The following is a 20,058-nucleotide window of genomic DNA, read 5'->3' as shown; positions in this document are numbered from 1 at the left end:
TATGTTACTCTTGGGCCTTGAGCCCATCTGATTAGCACTGACTCTCAGCATCTTTAATGCAGCAATGGTCCACTCAGAACTCATAAAAAAGGCAGATAGCACAGGGCGCTTATGATGCTGATAACATCCTGACCTGTTTGGTAGTTGGCTTGTATTTTTTCCTGGTGTGAATGAGCAATTATTTCAAAGTATTTTCTTGTGAACCACTTACGATAGAAATTAATTGCATACCTCCACTGGTATTGGAAAGCAATCCCAGCTTTCCAATAATAGATTTAAGTTTTCCCCATCTTTGGTGATGCTTCATGAGGTAACAGCTCTTAAAACCACATTATTCCAATTATACTCTTGCATAGCTACTGCTGTCTTGTGCTTGTTGAATAACATCCTGACCTGAGATCTAACCAATGTGCACTGAAAAAAGGTTTCAATTCTCATGTAGAGTTAGTTAAATAGGACCTCTGGAGCAGAGAAATTCTCACCACTGGAAACCTAAACACAAACACAGAAAATTCTGTTTCTGCAGGTTCTCAGAAACACAGAAAGCAATATGGGGAATTCACTTAGAACGGTTTAGCATTTTAAAAGCCCTAACAGCCAATGGGATGGGTGACAAGGAGACAAAAGGGAAGTTGATGCTGAAATCTTCATTTCCATTCTAATGACAAAGTTTTACCTGCTTACAAATTCACAATATTTAAAATGGAATTGGTGAAATTCCACAAAAATTCTGGAAGTGGTGAAGTTACTGAGACCAGATCTCTTTAGTTAGGTTAGAAAAGGGAGCTCTGGGTATGGAAGCAACCCAGGGTCTGTTATGACAATTGGGCCTACAAATTTACCTGAATTGTGAGTTCCACCGTAAAAGCTGTGTAAAAGTCCGTAAGATGTTACCATGAGCTAAAAAGACAAATGTTGATGGGAAAAGGTACGAAAGGGAGACAGAATAACTGAGTTAGTCTAAACAAAAAGGCCAAGTTAATATAATTCAAGGACTGTGTTTAAATTATGCTGGTTAAAAGATATGGAGCAGGAAGCTAATGAGCCAAAACTGGTATGTCAGATATTAGGCCTAATTGGTGGACAAAATAGTGAGGGGATGGGCTATTTCACCCATCACTTCTTTTTTTGGTCCTTAAAAGAAAGATTTTGAGCGGAAAGGATGAAAGAACAAAAAGAAGAACAGACAAAAAGAACAGATGTTACTGGAACGAGCTTCACCTCATGGCTGCCACCCCCACTGATCCTGGGACCCCAGGCCTTCAGCATCTTAATCCTAAGAGGTGTACTGAACAGAACAGGCCAGAAACAAATGAACCCAAATGACACTGCCATCCCTACTGGCTCCAGCTGAATCCCAAACACCAAACTAAGATGAAACTAAGATCCCAAACACCAAACTAGTGACAGAGGATGTGGAAAAAGCTAATGTACTCAATGCTTTTTTTGCCTCTGTTTTCACTAACAAGGTCAGCTCCCAGACTGCTGCGCTGGGCATCACAAAATGCGGAAGAGATGGCCAGCCCTCTGTGGAGATAGAGGCGGTTAGGGACTATTTAGAAAAGCTGGACGTGCACAAGTCCATGGGGCCGGATGAGTTGCATCCGAGAGTGCTGAAGGAATTGGCGGCTGTGATTGCAGAGCCACTGGCCATTATCTTTGAAAACTCGTGGCGAACCGGGGAAGTCCCGGATGACTGGAAAAAGGCTAATGTAGTGCCAATCTTTAAAAAAGGGAAGAAGGAAGATCCTGGGAACTACAGGCCAGTCAGCCTCACCTCAGTCCCTGGAAAAATCATGGAGCAGGTCCTCAAAGAATCAATCCTGAAGCACTTGCATGAGAGGAAAGTGATCAGGAACAGCCAGCATGGATTCACCAAGGGAAGGTCATGCCTGACTAATCTAATCGCCTTTTATGATGAGATTACTGGTTCTGTGGATGAAGGGAAAGCAGTGGATGTATTGTTTCTTGACTTTAGCAAAGCTTTTGACACGGTCTCCCATAGTATTCTTGTCAGCAAGTTAAGGAAGTATGGGCTGGATGAATGCACTATAAGGTGGGTAGAAAGCTGGCTAGATTGTCGGGCTCAACGGGTAGTGATCAATGGCTCCATGTCTAGTTGGCAGCCGGTATCAAGTGGAGTGCCCCAAGGGTCGGTCCTGGGGCCGGTTTTATTCAATATCTTCATAAATGATCTGGAGGATGGTGTGGATTGCACTCTCAGCAAATTTGCAGATGATACTAAACTGGGAGGAGTGGTAGATACGCTGGAGGGGAGGGATAGGATACAGAAGGACCTAGACCAATTGGAAGATTGGGCCAAAAGGAATCTGATGAGGTTCAATAAGGATAAGTGCAGGGTCCTGCACTTAGGACGGAAGAACCCAATGCACAGCTACAGACTAGGGACCGAATGGCTAGGCAGCAGTTCTGCGGAAAAGGACCTAGGGGTGACAGTGGACGAGAAGCTGGATATGAGTCAGCAGTGTGCCCTTGTTGCCAAGAAGGCCAATGGCATTTTGGGATGTATAAGTAGGGGCATAGCGAGCAGATCGAGGGACGTGATCGTTCCCCTCTATTCGACATTGGTGAGGCCTCATCTGGAGTACTGTGTCCAGTTTTGGGCCCCACACTTCAAGAAGGATGTGGATAAATTGGAGAGAGTCCAGCGAAGGGCAACAAAAATGATTAGGAGACTGGAACACATGAGTTATGAGGAGAGGCTGAGGGAGCTGGGATTGTTTAGCCTGCAGAAGAGAAGAATGAGGGGGGATTTGATAGCTGCTTTCAACTACCTGAAAGGGGGTTCCAAAGAGGATGGCTCTAGACTGTTCTCAATGGTAGCAGATGACAGAACGAGGAGTAATGGTCTCAAGTTGCAGTGGGGGAGGTTTAGATTGGATATTAGGAAAAACTTTTTCACTAAGAGGGTGGTGAAACACTGGAATGCGTTACCTAGGGAGGTGGTAGAATCTCCTTCCTTAGAGGTTTTTAAGGTCAGGCTTGACAAAGCCCTGGCTGGGATGATTTAACTGGGAATTGGTCCTGCTTTGAGCAGGGGGTTGGACTAGATGACCTTCTGGGGTCCCTTCCAACCCTGATATTCTATGGTTCTATGAAACAGGATCAAGTTTTAACAGAAACATCAACAGGAGCAGTGGCAGCTCCAGCTCATCTCAACCATAGGGTTGCCTCCTTTCTAATTGCTGGTAACCGGACCCCTAAGGCCCTGCCCTCTGCCCCACCTCTTCCCTCAAGGCTCTGCACCTTCTTTGCCTCTTCCCCCGAGGCCCTGCCCCTATCGCTCACTCCTCTTCCAAGCCCCACCCTCTCCCATTCCTCCCAGGATTGTCTCCACCTCACCACCACCTCACACTGGGCTCCCTCTGCTCTGGGTCTGGGACAGGAGCTGCTGCAGCCTAACAAGGAGCCTGCCTTCAGGTAGGAGGCGGCCCCAGCTGAGCAGGGGTTGGCACGAGCTAATGACCCAACCTCCCTCCCTCCACCTCGTGGTAACTTGGCTTTTGTTATCTGGTCAAACACTGCTGGGTCTCTTTTTTGACACAACCCTACTCAACCATCTTCTTCTCTTTTCCCCAAAGGACAGTTATTACCATCTTTAATACCATCTAAGAGACTGTCAAACACAGGAATTTTTCCTTCTAAAACTCTCCAGCTAAAGGGAAAGGGAACAAGGGATGTTGTCAAAACGAAAGCCCTACTTAATATTTTACATTTCAAAGTGTTTTAACTGTTTTTCCTTCTTTTCTTTATCGTTAATAAAAGGTTTAAATGATTTTTAATGGTGTGTTTGACATAACATTGAATGCTGACATCTTTATATCATGCCCTGAACCTTGTTTAACACTGTTTAATGTTGAATAGTGACTGGATTATGTTAACACCTTTGGCCCATTTATTCCATCTAACTTAATACAACAGTCCTCCTAATGGGCTGTTAAGACTGAGAGCTGTGACTAACTAGACTTCGGAACACAGAGTCTGCGGGTGCTGGAGAGAAGCATCATGGGTGCTCAAAGCCATGGAAGGGTTATCAAGGGTATGATGAAAGGAGAAGTAGTTGTTTAAGGCTGGCACAGGTGGCATGACACAAGGGAACTATTACTCCTATTTTATAGGTAAAAAAACGGAGACAAAGAGGTTAAGTGACTTGCCTAAGGAGAAAAACAAAGTCAGTAGCAGAACTGGGATTAGAATTCATGGAATTCCTGACTCCTCAAGCTACCTGGCCTTGTCTGACACATACTCCACTACAGAAAAGTGCTATTCCACCGAGGACATGGGTCTTATGGTTTTGATATAATTTAAGAGATGTAGGAGGAAAACATTGAATGCAGCCACACAACAGTGTGACAGTGAGCCAGTCACAGTGAGCCAGGTGCTTGCAGCAGAGGAGGGCTCCAAGATCTGTCCCTGAGTGAGTCCTAGAACCAATTACGTTTTGCAGAATTTGGAAGCCTTTCTTCAATGACACAAACAAAGCTCTTATAATTCTAAGGGCAGATAACACTAAAGGGAGAGCAGACCCTAAAACTCAGTGCTTGGATCTGAAGCAGTCATTTTGCAGGATTGCATGGCTGCTGCATTACATAGCAGGCAAATTCCAAATTCTCTCAACACAATTTTCCACACACTGAGAAAGCCCCAGCGTGGCTCTTGCATTTTAGACCTGCATGGCACCGAAGAGTTAATGTCGACCACACACTGTTTGCTCAGCAGCTCTTTGGAGAATGCAATACATTTATAAAACCCCCACAAATGGGGGCATCTCCTCCTTTCTCCGAAATAAATGTCCTAAGCCAGCACAATAAACATGGAGGGACAATGAGAGAGTTGAAGAAAAGACCCCCTAAAACAGAGAGGGGACTTTGCTCCAGAGAGAGCACAGTAACAGCTCTGTGTAATGTTAAAGGCAGGATAAGGCAGAAGACAAAGGCTGCAGTGTTTATGGGAAGAGATAGCAGGAATATTCTGGCTGGACTGCAGGCAGCCCACACAGCCAGGCTACATTTAGTCATCTACAGCTGGCGAAGCCAGCATGCCATAGCGGCTCTCAGCTCCCCAGTGGAAAGCAGAATGGAAGTAGAGACTATGTTTTTTCCTTTCCAATTCAAAGGGCCACCGGTGGAATGCTGGATCTTAAAACTCATTTTACACATCACATTACAGGAGCACAGGCCCATCGCTTAAACCATGGGAGGTCCCCATTATTTAACTCAAGGGCTCCCACTTGCCAAGAGCAGGCATTTCTGAACTGCATGCCCTTCAAGCGCAGAGGAAGAACAAGCCCTTGGTTTCCATGCACTAACACCCAAGACTGGAATGTGGGGGAAATCAAATGGTCTGTGACAAGTGTCACTTCCAGCTGCGGAAAGCTCAGTACAGCTCTTTGTGGCTCAGAGGGGTAGAGACGCCCCTCAGCTAACACCTGGGGATGCAGCTGCCCATAGTGAGCGAAAGGCCTTGTCTGAACCTTAGCTGAATCTTGCACACTCAATGGGATAGTATAGACATACCCTATGCACCAAATAGATGCATGCCTGCTGCGTTCATACCACATACAGCCAAGCAAACTATAAATCATACCACAGATTTCAGAGGTAAAATATGCATTACACATGAAAACAGATGTGCTGGGCACAGCTCATGTAACATACTCTCCTGCACTGCTACTGAACATGGGGGATCCCACAGTCACTTTCTAACCAAACAGAGAGACTTGGGCAGAGCCGGCTGTTCAGATTCTTTCAGTGTAAAGCAGATATCAAGCAATCCACTCTTTGTGGACTTTGTGCAAATCTGACCAAAGCAGCACAGTCATCTCTCTGTCTCAGGACGTGAGCCACAGAGAAATAGAAATGGAAAAGGCAAGACTGCTTGCTGGCAGAATGATTCCTCATCACCTCTTCAGGCATCGTCACTGTTGCGATACCAGCAGGTGGACTTTGCATTAGTATTCAAGATGAAGCTCAGAAGGATAATTTCTTAGCCATCCAGTAGCTGAAGTTGTAAGTCTGTCTGATATCCATGGGCCTGGCCAGTGTCCTACAAGCCTGGCTCCCAGATAATTTAGAGCCTGCACTGGTTTGGACCACTCAAAGTCAGTGATGTGACCTTGTCATCAGGTCAATACATGGTGACCTTGTGTCACAATGGGATGAAGCAATGCTGTCACACACTGATGCAATTTCATGGTGCTAGGAAACATCTCTAACATCTCAGAAACAACATGGCGGCTCTGCTAGCTGGGCCAGCCTGCCTTTCATTCCTACCAGATGATGACTAGACTTGAACATGAGTAATGGAAAAGAGACAAGCAGGTATCAAAACGAAGGACACCTAACAAATGCAACCAGCACTTCATCACTGTGCCAAGTGGCATGGACTTTGAATTTTACTCGACCTGTCCCATGGGGTTGTAAGGCTCCATGGGCTGCTGACTTGTTCTCTAATAAATCACAATGCAATGGCCATCTCTCAAACACCATTACAACCCCGACTGCCTGTTCCTGCTATTACAGATGTGCCCAATGCTCTCCATTATAAGGCATCTCAGAAACAGTTCATAATACTACAAAACCAAGGGTTTCTGTCACAAAGGAGACACCCTGGAACATAACCCAAAGGGGTGCTCAAGAGCATCATGTGTTGATTACAAAGCACTGAAGTGTGGAGCACTAAAATAAAGTTTATCTCATTGCAACTAATTTCTCCCCCTCAGGGTGACCTTCAGATGGAGAGGTCCAATGGTTACAAATGGAATAGTCAGTCCCACAGCCTGAGGCTCCCTCCATGCAGAGTGATGGGCTAGGAACATTCAGCCAGGCTGGTGACCTGATTAGCTGAGCACCCCAAGTGCTTTAAACATCGTGCTGAAGAATCCAGAAGAACAGCTCTAGTTCTCTCTTATTCCCCAGACCTCAGAATCCCACCTAACATGGATTAATGCTGCTGTTTTGAGTGGTGGACTTCTAAGGGACTGCAGCTCCCAGGGGCTTCTCTTGTTCTATTCAGAGAAGCAGGAGAAAGACAATGAGCTGCTCATTTCAGAACAGTACAGAAAGCAATCTCCAGGAACAGATTTTTTATTTTTTTTTTAGAAGAGCCATTAATGAGGATTGTCAAGTATCGCCCTCCCGCCAGTCTTGCTGGTCTGACTGAGATTACCCTCCTGGCACCTAAGATCACTGTGCCTAGCCCACTAGTATTGCCCACCTTTGCACCCCATCTGCCCAGCATCACCCTCTAACTACCCTGCATGCTTAGCCAAGGTTGCCCTCCTTGCTCCTTAGCCACTTGGTCACCATCTCTCTGCCTTGCCCGGTCTGCCAGGGTTTCTCTCTGTGCACAGCTGCCCAGTCACCCCTCTCACTGCCCACCCAGCCTACAGTGGGCTGGAATCATCCCTGCACCCTCTCCAAACTGCAGGTACTTCCTAAATATCCACTTTTTTCCAAACATGTAACTGACCTCACCTCACCTTGTACCCCACAGCATGCAGGGGAAACCCCCTCCAAGATTTTCAGTGCCTGCAGTGCTCTTTGGGAAGTTTAGACTTGAAATTAGACAAAGGTTTCTAACAAACAGAGGAGTGAAGTTCTGGAATAGCCTTCCAAGGGAAGCAGTGGGGGCAAAAGACCTATCTGGCTTACAGATTAAACTCAATAAGTTTATGGAGGAGATGGTATGATGGGATAACATGATTTTGGCAATTAACTGATCTTTAACTATTCATGGTAAATAGGCCCAATAGCCTGTGATGGGATGTTAGATGGGGTGGGATCTGAGTTACTACAGAGAATTCTTTCCTGAGTATCTGGCTGGTGAATCTTGCCCACATGCTCAGGGTTCAGCTGATCGCCATATTTGGCGTCGGGAAGGAATTTTCCTCCAGGGCAGATTGGAAGAGGCCCTAGGGGTATTTCGCTTTCCTCTGTAGCATGGGGCACAGGTCACTTGCTGGAGGATTCTCTGCACCTTGAAGTCTTTAAACCATGATTTGAGGACTTCAATAGCCCAAACATAGGTGAGAGGTTTATTGCAGGAGTGGGTGGGTGAGATTCTGTGGCCTGCATTGTGCAGGAGGTCAGACTAGATCATCATAATGGTCCCTTCTGACCTTAATATCTATGCATCTATGAGTCTATTCCCAGTGCTTTCATCTACTCAAAAATAACCCCTAGCATTTATATAATAGGTTCCCTCTTCAAAGTGTTTTAACAAGCCCCTCAGCTCAGCTCTTCAAAGTGGTTAATTGCTAGCGACCCAGAGAGATGATGTGTCTTGCCCAAAGTCACACAATGAGTCAGTCAGGATTAGAAACCAGGAGTTCCTGGCTCCCAGCCTGAAGGTCAGTTCTCTAGCTCCCAGCACTCTGCCAATCAACATTCTCTACCTTTCAGCTCTTGCCAGAAGTGAAGTGGGACTTTCATGAGATAATGGTTGGCCCATCATGATCTTCTTTAGCCATTTCAATCCCATTTTTCAGGCCTGTAGTGTTTTTTCCCTTACGATTGTTCAGGACGGCAATTCCCAGCATACCCTCACTACGTTTCACCACTATTTTTGGGCTAAGCTCTCAACACCTATTACATGAACTCCCAAACAGGCACCTGCTCCTAGCAAAAAAGGGCTGGAATATGGAATGGAAAAGCCACAACACTCCCTGGCCCATGCTGGAACACAGACTACATAAAATTATCCCCGTGTGTAGGAGCCTGGCTTAGAAGTGAAGCCCACAAGAACTGGCAATCAGACATGGTTAATGCTAACTGTGCCAGGATGGGGCAGGTAGCAAACATTACCTCAGCATTACCACAGAGAGATATGCACGAAGTCTCGAGGTTCAGGCAGAGTTCGGATTCTCTAAATGACCCCCCACCTTCACATTCCCCATCAGGCCCTGGGCTCTCAGCAAGCTCCTCCTTCCTTCTCCCTTCCCAGAAGTATCATTTTCCCTCCTGCACTTTGAAGATCCAACTGAGAGCATCCAGCACCCCATTTCTGCTGCTGTCTTCATTGGATTGCAGAGCCCACTGTGGAAACAACCTCATTGTCCAGGTTAGGGCCCAAGTTCTGCCTTAAAACGGTTTTCCTAGATTGGGCCAAGGACAGGGTGATTTGCCCCTGAACCTTTGCACTGTTTTGTCTTAGTGTCTGGGAAATTTGCCCTTTTTCCAATCCTTCCCTCATACCGTGAGGCTAATGCCAGGGACCACTGCTCAGTGATATTACTCATCTGACCTATTTGTGGCTCCCCTGAGGACACTCAGTCAGTCACCAAACGGTGAGTAGGAAAAGGAGGGGAACCCTGGAGCTGGCCGGTCTAGAGCCTTCCATGGAAGGCATGAGAGGGAGCTTGCTGCTTTTTCACTTGCTTCCTAACTGGGACATGAAGAGTTGCCAGGACTGGAGTTTAATTTTGGAAAATACAAACAAGCAGACATGTTCCTGCATAGGCTGTGACCACAGCAGTTCTGGGCTGGGTTACATGCCATGCCTCAGGGCTCCTTCCCACACATCCTGCCATTCTCCCAGTCCTTACGCCAGGCAGCCATGTGACGTGGTGCAAGGGAGCGGCTGTCGGGACAGGAAGGTCACTCAGCCGTGGTCTCCATGGAGATCCGACTGGCCAAAAAGTGTATCTTTCAGAACAAGTGGTGGCCTTGTCACTAATGAGGTGGCTTCAAGCTTCTGCGTTCATCTGGCTAGCTCAGCACAACTTTCCACTTCACTCTCCCACCGACACCCCCCCAGGGAAGTTCATGTTTGTGCAGGACACAATTTTGTCACACATCCAAACACAAGGAAAAACAGAGTGGATAAATCAAACATAATTAACACAGCGGCATGGCTCCAATTTCGCTTCAGAGTCACACCTCCTCTTTTGACCCCAATTTCAAACCTTCCCTTAACTCTTTGACCAGGAAGGGTTTTATGACACGGTATATGGAGGATGCTGTACAGAAATACATTGCATTATGTTTAAGTGGGAACAGATGATGGGAGGTAGTCTTTAGGGGTAGGGGAAAGGGTTTGGGAGGCAGGACTACTGGATTCTCTCTCTATTTTTGGCATTTGTTTCCTGTGTGACGTTGGGCAAGTCATTTCACCCATCTCAGCTTCAGTTTCCTCATCTATAAGGCTGTGACGTGTAGTACATTAATGCTTGAAAAGCACATTGAGATACATGGATGAAAGATGCCATCTGAGTGCAAAGAATTATTATAGTACCTTTGCTGTTCTGGTTAAGGCTTTTGGGAGTGGTAAGCTATAGGCAACAGCAGTTAGCATGCTCTGTGTTCACAAAGATGCCAGTGCTGGAGCTCAGTGAAGATTACATGCTCATATTGGGCCTCAACTCCACCTTCTCTTGACTCCCAACTAAGGAACCAACACTGAGGCCAGGTCTACACTACAGACCTATACCAATATAACTATGTCGCACAGGGGTGTGAAAAATCCACACCCCCTGAGCAACATAGTTATACCGAAATAACCCCCTGTGTAGACAATGCTAAATAAATCAACAGGAGAGCTTCTCCTATCAACATAGTTACCACCTTTTGGGGAGGTGGATTAACTTCACTGACAGGGAAGCTCTCCAGTAGGTGAAGCAGCGTCTTCACTAAAGCGACACAGCAGTCAAGCTGCACCGCTGTAGGACTGTACGTGAAGACAAGCCCTGAATTTATACCGCTCACAGACAAGTGATTTCCTGATGTCATCAGTCTGTGAATTCAATGACAACCACATTAAAAAGAGGTGGTTTTACCAACAGGGAGCCATCTCAAGGTACTTACTACAACCACAATGTTCTCTGCTGGTTCAATGCTGGGAGGGAACGTAGGAGTCAGGTCCGAGGGGTTCTATTAACAGCTGAGGGTAAAAGTATCAAGAGCTTATAGTCCAGATTTTTAAAGCTATTTAGGCATTGCTGCATTTAGGGAGTAGATTCCTAAGTGCCTCAATTCCTTTTGAAAATTAGATTTAGACTCTTAAATCGGGTGTGCAATTCTGAGCACAGCAATTCCTAAATACCTTTAAAATATGAGCCCAAGTGATTTACATACTTAAAAATCCCATTTTCAAAAGTGTCTGAGGCACCTATTGAAAGTCTTACCAAAAGTCCATGGGACTTACACTCCCAAGTCATTTTGGAGAATTGGACTTAGTACTTTTGAAAATTTTACCCTTTGCCATTAACTCAACATGTAACTTAGGACAAGTCACTTCACCTCTCTGCAAGGTACCTTCATTATCTGAATCCTGGTGCTGTCCATAGGAGCCTCAGCTCTCCTTCACCGGCATCACAGCTACAGGCCATGCCAAGCCAAGACACTGTGAGAGTGTCTAGTTGTCTGAGCAGCTCAGGGGAGTTGAACGTGTTCTATGCTCTTGCCAGCTTTTTTCTTATTTCTATGGTGCTGGAATATTTATTTATTTATTTATTCATCATGTCTGGCCCTGCACAAGACACACAAGCAGGATGAACCCTAAGGAGTTCACTGTCTAAATAATGGATGGTTGCAGTTCTCCTGAGCGCTAGGTGGTGAGGCACAACATGGCCATTATCTTTGAAAACTCGTGGCGAACCGGGGAAGTCCCGGATGACTGGAAAAAGGCTAATGTAGTGCCAATCTTTAAAAAAGGGAAGAAGGAAGATCCTGGGAACTACAGGCCAGTCAGCCTCACCTCAGTCCCTGGAAAAATCATGGAGCAGGTCCTCAAAGAATCAATCCTGAAGCACTTGCATGAGAGGAAAGTGATCAGGAACAGCCAGCATGGATTCACCAAGGGAAGGTCATGCCTGACTAATCTAATCGCCTTTTATGATGAGATTACTGGTTCTGTGGATGAAGGGAAAGCAGTGGATGTATTGTTTCTTGACTTTAGCAAAGCTTTTGACACGGTCTCCCATAGTATTCTTGTCAGCAAGTTAAGGAAGTATGGGCTGGATGAATGCACTATAAGGTGGGTAGAAAGCTGGCTAGATTGTCGGGCTCAACGGGTAGTGATCAATGGCTCCATGTCTAGTTGGCAGCCGGTATCAAGTGGAGTGCCCCAAGGGTCGGTCCTGGGGCCGGTTTTATTCAATATCTTCATAAATGATCTGGAGGATGGTGTGGATTGCACTCTCAGCAAATTTGCGGATGATACTAAACTGGGAGGAGTGGTAGATACGCTGGAGGGGAGGGATAGCATACAGAAGGACCTAGACCAATTGGAAGATTGGGCCAAAAGGAATCTGATGAGGTTCAATAAGGATAAGTGCAGGGTCCTGCACTTAGGACGGAAGAACCCAATGCACAGCTACAGACTAGGGACCGAATGGCTAGGCAGCAGTTCTGCGGAAAAGGACCTAGGGGTGACAGTGGATGAGAAGCTGGATATGAGTCAGCAGTGTGCCCTTGTTGCCAAGAAGGCCAATGGCATTTTGGGATGTATAAGTAGGGGCATAGCGAGCAGATCGAGGGACGTGATCGTTCCCCTCTATTCGACATTGGTGAGGCCTCATCTGGAGTACTGTGTCCAGTTTTGGGCCCCACACTTCAAGAAGGATGTGGATAAATTGGAGAGAGTCCAGCGAAGGGCAACAAAAATGATTAGGGGACTGGAACACATGAGTTATGAGGAGAGGCTGAGGGAGCTGGGATTGTTTAGCCTGCAGAAGAGAAGAATGAGGGGGGATTTGATAGCTGCTTTCAACTACCTGAAAGGGGGTTCCAAAGAGGATGGCTCTAGACTGTTCTCAATGGTAGCAGATGACAGAACGAGGAGTAATGGTCTCAAGTTGCAGTGGGGGAGGTTTAGATTGGATATTAGGAAAAACTTTTTCACTAAGAGGGTGGTGAAACACTGGAATGCGTTACCTAGGGAGGTGGTAGAATCTCCTTCCTTAGAGGTTTTTAAGGTCAGGCTTGACAAAGCCCTGGCTGGGATGATTTAACTGGGAATTGGTCCTGCTTTGAGCAGGGGGTTGGACTAGATGACCTTCTGGGGTCCCTTCCAACCCTGATATTCTATGGTTCTATGATTCTATACAGATCATGGGATGCCAGACTGAAAAAAGAAGGGGGATAGGGGTGGGAAAGAGAGAGAGATTGTCCTTCTGCTTGGCTTCCTAACAAGGTCAACAAAGAACACAGAGATTCTGGGGAGAGGGAGCTTATCAGGAGTCAGAGAAGGAGGCTGCATTCACAAACAACCTCCATTGTTCTTCTGCAAGGAGATTGGCAAGCCCTTTCCACTGAGGTCACACATGAGCCAGCTGGCCACAAGAGCCAGAAGGATCCAGTAAAGAAACTAACCTTGAAAGGCCTTGTCTACACTTGGAATGCTACAGTGGCACTGCTGATGTGCTTCACTGTAGACAATACCTACAGCAACAGAAGGGGTTCTCCCATTGGCGCAGTTAACCCACCTTTCTGACAGGTGGTAGCTACATCAATGGAAGAACTCTTCCATTGACCTAGTGCTGTCTACCCGGGGACTTAGGGTGTGGATTTTTCACCCCCTGAGCGACGTAGATGGTTCGATCTAGTTTTCTGGTGTATACCAGTCCTAAAGCTGGGAAGGAAGGGTATTGCTGAGATTTACATGTGTTCTGCAGATTGCACACCACGGGGTTCCACTCCACTCACCGTTCTGGCACCTCGTTGTGGCTCATTTGGGGATTAGCTCACCACTGGTTTGATGCCTCCTCAGCCCCCTTGCCCCAGTCTCTCACTCTGCAGCCTCCCACTTGAGCTGCAGCACTTCCTCTTTGTGTCTTGGTCCTCTGACCAGGTCACTATAGTTTCCCCCCTTTAGGGGTATCAAAGTCTCTCTAACCAAACCACCTCAGGCAGTCTTCAAAATCCACAGCCTGTCCATGCCTCTCCCCCAGTGATTGATAGGGGAACCCTGGCCTGCGCTCTACACTGGGGTCCAGCATAGGGACCCCATAATCAGCAGCTGAAGTCCATGAGGTCTCACTCTTGCTGTTGTTTTTCCTAGGCTTCTTACTACTCCTTTCTCTCAACCCTGAGAATAACTGCTGACTCTCTTTCCCTGCAGCTCTCTTTCTACTCTCCTCTCCCTGGCTTCATACAAGCCCCTCTTCTTCCTGCCCAGCTGGGCTTCAGGTTCTATTCCAGCTGTATATCCAGCCTATACCTCACCCAGGTGGCCTCCCATCCTGTCAACTAGCCCCTGCTGAGCCATTTTAACCCCTTTAGTGTGGTGTGATGGGGTATTCACCCCACACCACCCCAGGACAGGGATGGATGTGCGCTGACAAAGGAACACAAGGGATTGAATCTGGAACCAGTGTAGGTCTACACACTATGATGGACGGACATCTGAAGGGTCTGACTCTTTTACACTTCATTAGCAACGCTTGTATAACTTGTCATGCTGAAGTCTCACTGAATTGAAGAATGTGAGTGAGAGAAACGTGGGACAGACACCCACAGAGAAAAGCACATTTATTTGTGCATATCCTGAATCAACTACATGGAGTCAAATCCAGTATCCAATATCAATTTTATCTCATTTATCCTCCTGCACCAGCAAAGCAGAAGGGTCTGGTTTTAGCGACTGACTGTGTCCCATTCCTTGCTCACCCCTAGGCAGCACACAGCAGGATGAGATATGGTCCTAGGTATCAGACTGGTACATGAACAATAATGAACAGGAAGGACAAGCAGACCATCCTATTCCGCTGAGGAAAGTTAAAGATGACACCAGAGCAAGGGAGAATCTCTTGGGGCTGGTGTATTCGTTACCCTTTTTGAATGCTGTAATTAAGAACTTCTTTAATTAACAGAATTTCAGAGAGGGCTTTTTTAAAATAAACCATTTCTACTGATGCTGCTCCACAGATGTGTCCTTCATGCAAGGGCCCCTTCCCCGTCGCTCTTCCCGCCCTGCTGTTAAATTGCTTTGTTCAGGCAAGTGCAATAGGAAAAATATGACTCCTCTGCTCCCCAGAGAAAGTTTACGAACCCATCAACAGGAAACAACGGCCAGCCATAGCAGGGACACTGACATACTACACAAAGACCCAGGAATGAGCAGATAAATGAAACTACAACCCCACTGCAACAACAGTCACAGCCTGATACAGTTCTTGGCTCCTGCAGGTATGCTGGCTGAGGACGAATGATCTAAATGGACTGAAAAAGCCGCATTTTTCTGTGTTGTTGGGAACTTTGCAGTAACTCAGGAGCAGATGGTGTTTTCTCTCTATCCCTGAGAAAGAAAACCGCCACCTGTCCCCTGGACCTTGTGTAGCAGTGCACACAGCAAAGCTAGGCTTGGCCAGTCATGGGGGTTCCTCTGAATGAGTCTGTTTGCAAAAGATTAGTCATGCAGCCAACACCCTTACAGACCAGCTAATCCTTTTGGGAGAGATCACTGGGATTCCAGCCAGGTAAGAGAAGGAACCAAGTAGATGGCCCTGTCATGACAGAATTACTCTAGCCAGTCTAGCAGTGACTATGCAAGAACAGCTCCTCACAGCTGTACCAAATCCAGACTAGAGCTTCATTAGAAATGCAAGGAACTAATAGCCCATCCTATTAGTTAACAATCTTTAAGGGCTTAAAAAGGACATAAACAGTACATAGGCGGTGTACTGGCCTCTGCTGAGTAGCTGTGAATTTCACCCTAAGTGATTAATTCCCACCTCTCTAGAATCCCAGTTTAATGTCAAGTGAAGTGCAAAAGTGGTAACATTTATTTTCACCTTTCATCTGGAGCCAGATCTACACTACACTACAGACCTACATAGGTAGAACTGCGTTCCCTCCGGGGTGTGGATTTTTCATAAGCCCCAGCGACAGTTATACTGACCTAGTACCCCTCCCTCCCCCAAAGTAGACAGAGCTTCTCCAGTCAACATAGCTACCGCCTTTCCGTGAGGCCGATTAACTACGCCAACAGGAGAAGCTCTGCCATTGGTGTAGGAGCATCTTCACTTAAAGGCTGCAGCGGTACAGTTGTGCCAATGCAGAATTCTAAGAGTAGACTTGCCCTAAATAATTTTATCTTCGCTGTAATGCAGCCATCTCTGGTGCAGAATTCAGCAGCTGTTTAACACACATAGTTTAGAATAGGAAGTGAGGGAGAATTTTATATGCAACTGAGAACATACAGGAAATTTAGGAGCTCTTCAGGATAGGATCAGTTTTGTGTATGTATGTTTACAGTGCCTGATCTTGGTCGGGGCTTCTAGGCACTAAGGTAATACAAAGAAAACAACTCTGCATTTCATGAAGGAACCATCACCATACTTCTATATTAAACTAGTGCCTCAAAAGTTAATGACCCTTAGCTGCTCCTAAGAGCGTCCAAGACTCTCTGAAATGGACCATTGCATTTCCCCCACTATCTGAAGCCAAACAGAAGCCAGCAGGTCAGCCAGCAGTCTGAAAATCTTTTTCACACCCGGGTAGAGGCTAGAATTATTTTTGTGGCTCTTTGTTTGCAGAGCAGCTGCTCCCACCTCCTTATTTGGAAATTTTTGCTTTCTGGGATAGATTAGGGAAAAAAAGTAAAAATAAATAATTATGAGGTGAACACTAGTCTTTGAGGAATTCTAGCTATTTGTCTGATTATATGGCTCGCTTGCGTGCCTGCATTCCCCATGGCATGGGTTCTATAGGCTGCAGCAGTGATGCTGTAGTGAGATGCTGATTTAGACAACGATAAAATACAGCAGTATGAAAGTAACTCAACTACAAATACTTCGGAACAGAATGAGACAGCAGGATAAATGTTAGAAATCAGAGCGAGAGAAAGAAATGGTGCTATTGGACAAGAGATTTCTAGACCTGCAATAACAGAGCCACCAGAAATCTGGATGGGAAAGAAGCAGCAGTTGCCTTGATTTGATCCAGTCCTGATTTAGGAGCACAGAGACTCCTGGTCTCCAAAAAGTTTGGAGATATTTTCCAGTTCTTGGTCATGAGAACAAACAAGGTCCCTGATGAGATTTCAAGGACTTCTTGGGGCCACAGGTGATGGAGATGAAGGAATAGCTGATGCCTATGGCAACTGAAAGGCTAAGTCATAGAAAGAGCACTGTTACGAATTCATATCTGCAGAAGTTTGATCAGGTAGGATATTCTTTCAAATGGCGGCCTCCAGGAAGAAACCTTCCCCTGGAAGGAATGCAGCCCTGCAAGGAGTGGTGACCTCATGGTTGAGATATCTTCAGCTAGTCCAAATATTACAACAAGGAAGCCAACATAGAAGAATGCACTGTTCAATGCTTCCTGAGGAAGAAGGCATTCCTCCTCAGTTTAACGGTATCACTTAAAGACTGGAGAAGTCTTATAATCCTGTCGAGTCCATCAGCATGAACAATGGTTATTTTTGTTTCTACCACCCCACCCTTCACCTGTATGGAAATCACACAAACGTTTCAAAGTCAGGACACAGAGAGGCTACGTCTACACAAGCAGTTTCGTTGGTATAACTTATGTCACTCAGGGGTGTAAACCCTTCTTCCCCCCAGCGACATATGGTACACAAACAGAAGTGCCAGTGTGGACAGCTCTATGTCAGCAGGAGACACTCTCCCGCGACATAGCTACCGCCGCTTGTTGAGGTGGTTTAATTATGTCTATGGGAAATCTCTCTACACAGGAGATCTTACAACAGCGCGGCTGCATCGGTACAGTTGTGCCACTGTAAAGTCTCTAGTGTAGACATGGCCTGAGGAAACCCAAGAAAGTGAAGGAGGACTGTCCTCATCTAGCATCTAATGATTCCATCAATGTAATCTGTAACAAGGACTGAAGCTACTCCCCGAGTTACAAAAGCCTAAATTCACACAGTAACTACCTCAGTGCCACTATAATAGAGGTGGGGTCTCATTCAGATGGAAACTAGGATAATAGAGGGCCTGATACAAAGCCCATTAAAGTCAACTGGAGTCTTTCCTCAGACTTCAGAGGACTATGGGTCAGGCCCATGATGAGAAGAACAAAATTAACTGAATGTGGACAACGCAAATGGTAGTTTCATCATGAGTTTAGGTTTCAAGTAAAAATCACTTGGAGATGCCAGCCGAGGCCCTAACAGAGTTTTGTTCGCAGTATCAAACCCGCACAGAGAGAATCAAGCTACTGGCACTGGGTCTCACCACAGCAGGTTCAGCCTCGGTCCTATAAAACAGGCCCCAAAGCTCTAACACCTGCTGGTTATTCACCCAAAGAATAGCTAAGACCCTTCTCAAGGTTCCATTATCCTAACTAGGGTTTCCAACTGTCTAATCAAACACCTTTGCCCCGCCCTTTGTCCCGCCCCTTTCCTGAGGCCCCACTTCTTCCCCTTCTCTGAGGCCCCGCCCCACTCACTCCATCCCCCTCCCTCCATCGCTTGCTCTCCTCCACCCTCACTCACTTTCACCGGGCTGGGGCAGGAGTTTGGGGTGTGGGCTCTGGGCTGGGGCTGAGGGGTTCGACGTGTGGGAGGGGGCTCCAGGCTGAGCCTGGGGCAGGGGGTTGGGGTACAGGAGAGGATGCGGGGTGCAACCTCTGGGAGGTGGTTGGGGTGCAGGAGGGGGCTCAGGGCTGGGGGAGGGGGTGCGGGCTCTGGCCCAGTGGCACTTACCTCGGGAGGCTCCCTGCCTGCTCTGGCCCCACACCGCTCCTGGAAATAGTCAGCTCGTCTCTGTGGCCCGTGGGGGAGCCAGCGGTCTCCACGTGCTGCCTGTGCAGCGACTCCACAACTCCCATTGGCCATGAATTGCGGCCAATAGGAGCTGCAGGGGCGGAGCCTGCCTTAGCCCCGCTGCACGGGAGCCGCCCAAGGTAAACGGGGCCAGGTGGCTCCGCATGCTGCCCCCTCCGCACACCACTCCTGGAAAAGGCCAGCACGTCTTTGTGGCCCTTGGGGGTGGGGGGGTGTAGTCAGGGGGCTCCACACACTGTCCCTGCCTGCAGGCACTCTGCCCCCTTTGCAGTTCCCAATGCTGCAAAGTTGGTGCTCGGGGTGGGGGCAGTGCGTGGAGACCCCTGCGCCTCCCACCCCCAGGGGCTGCAGGGACATGCCAGCTGCTTCCGGGAGTGGCGCGGGGCCAGGGCAGGCAGGGAGCCTGCCTTAGCCTCACTGCGCTGCCAGACTTTTAGCGCCTAAAATCTCCCCATTTGGCTACAGTGGCCCCTGGTAGATAGAGCCCAATTCCAGTAGCCTCCTGGTGAAACTGAGAGGGTTGGAAACCCTAACTGACCCTAGTCTAGTGCAATTTATAGCAGAGCAGTGATCTCGGTGTACAAAAATCACTCACAGTGAACCCTATTGCCGGAGCTTATTTTGCCAGTTCCATGTCTGGAGTAATTCCTGGCTGGATAAAGAATTATTTCTGTAAGCCTTATAAGGTCCGAGCCTTTCTTTTGCACCTATGGTATTAACAGGCAAAAATGACAGGCATTTCTCTGAACTGGGCCACTCGCTGGTTTTATTTGTTTGTTCCAGAACATTTCCTGCCTACGCGCCTGTCAAAATGAGATACAGAAAGTCCTGTAAATGGGCCCAGAGATCTCACTCTCTCTGCTTTCTGCAGACTCATCATCTGCACCGTGGAGCCAGCCACAGAGTCACTAACAATTCCCATTACCCTCAGCAACCGGGGAGAAGAGGCAGTGATGGAGGGAATGAGCAGAACCAAAACTTTCCTCACTCAGCCAGGGGTGGGAATTGAAATTTGCTTCTGAATTTAAGCACTCTCAAAGATTGGCTGTTTGGATTTGCTATTCTGTTTTGGCCCTTCAGAGAGGTGGGTTTGAACTGCAAATTCTGATCTGAACCTAATTTCAGGGTTTCTTTTAGTCTCATCCTGAGACTTAAACAGAGATTTTGCTTAAATTAAAATATCATTTTATACCCTCAGCAAAACCCATTTTGAATCGACCCGTTTCTCAGTTTTTACAGAACCATTTGAAAGAGACAAAGGAAAGACGGAACCACAAGACAAGAAAGGAAGAAAGATTAGGGTGGCCTGTTAGAAAGCTGCATTCAACATCCAAGGAAGCTGTATGAATGATT

The 20,058-nt window shown here is 47.0% G+C and overlaps 1 protein-coding gene across 2 annotated transcripts in view; it reads right to left on the bottom strand.

Moving 5' to 3' along the window:
* Positions 1–20,058, bottom strand: part of SPECC1 (sperm antigen with calponin homology and coiled-coil domains 1) — a 153,446-nt gene that overhangs the window by 78,452 nt on the left and 54,936 nt on the right. The gene's annotated exons all lie outside the window — the stretch shown is intronic.

Source organism: Lepidochelys olivacea, assembly GCF_965140295.1.
Source record: "Lepidochelys olivacea isolate rLepOli2 genome assembly, chromosome: 17".
NCBI lineage: Eukaryota > Metazoa > Chordata > Testudines > Cheloniidae > Lepidochelys > Lepidochelys olivacea.
The sequence above is the reverse complement of the archived record's forward strand: the minus strand, read 5'-3'. Positions and strand labels throughout refer to the sequence as shown.